Raw genomic sequence first — 1,018 nt, 5'->3', positions numbered from 1 at the left:
CAAACTGAACAACGTAATGCCTGAGGAAGAGCCCCCACTATTTGCAACAAAAATCGGATTATTGTTTTTATGTTTATGAAGAATTATTTGCAAAGAGGAAGACAGTGCTTATTCTCAGAGGACTTTTAGAGAGGAAGGTTTTATTGGTTCTGTAATAACTAAAATTTATGTGATCTGTTCTGGGCCACACAACCTCCAATCCAGAACCGGAGATTTCATTCCTGTGTGGTTAAAAAGCGTCACCCAGACAATAAAAAGAATAGCTTAAATAATCAATCCAAGTTTTCCATTTGTTCTCATACATTAAAATGATTTTACAAGTTCTTCCAAGCTGGACTTCAACTGCTGTATGTTTAAAGCATGTCTTTCCCAAATAAAAGGCAGCGTGTAGGTATTAACTAGTCCTTCCTCTGCCATGTTCTCGGAAACTTCTTTTGAATCTTAAAGAACTTAGATCAGATATTTTCACTAATACTTATTAACACGGGACTTCTTTTACTTTCTTTTAAAGCAGGGTTTTTTTGGACATAAATGCCTATTTTGAACAGGAGATGATACTATCAGGACAGTATTGGCCAGTAGCCATGAACCTGCTGTTAAGAGGGACACTGTTTCTTGCAGGAGGGCCTATTTTAACACTACTTCTTACAACACCCAAAAAAAAATTAAAAATGCACCTTATGGATGCGTTCCGAAAATAAACCCGGTCTATCTGAGACACAACAGCATCAATTCAGGTGTCTGAAAAATGCAGAGGTTGGTGTTTTGGAGGACGCTGCTGCCAAAGGAGCAGTCTGCAGGGGTGTGTGAAGCTGCGCTGCAGGAGCAGTCGACACAGCACCCATCGCCACCCGCTCGCTTGCCACCAACGCGGGGCTGGCGGCGGCTTTCACTGTCCGCCAGAGAGCGGCCACCTTCTGCACCACACGCGTCCTTGCGGAGCACGGGCTGCTGTGGGCATCTCCAGCTCTTTCTGGAAGCGGGACCACGTCCACCTGCCCCTCTCCTGTTCCCTCTC

This window comes from Apaloderma vittatum, unplaced genomic scaffold (assembly GCF_000703405.1).
Source record: "Apaloderma vittatum isolate BGI_N311 unplaced genomic scaffold, ASM70340v1 scaffold13805, whole genome shotgun sequence".
In the NCBI taxonomy this organism is placed as follows: Eukaryota; Metazoa; Chordata; class Aves; order Trogoniformes; family Trogonidae; genus Apaloderma; species Apaloderma vittatum.
The sequence above is the reverse complement of the archived record's forward strand: the minus strand, read 5'-3'. Positions refer to the sequence as shown.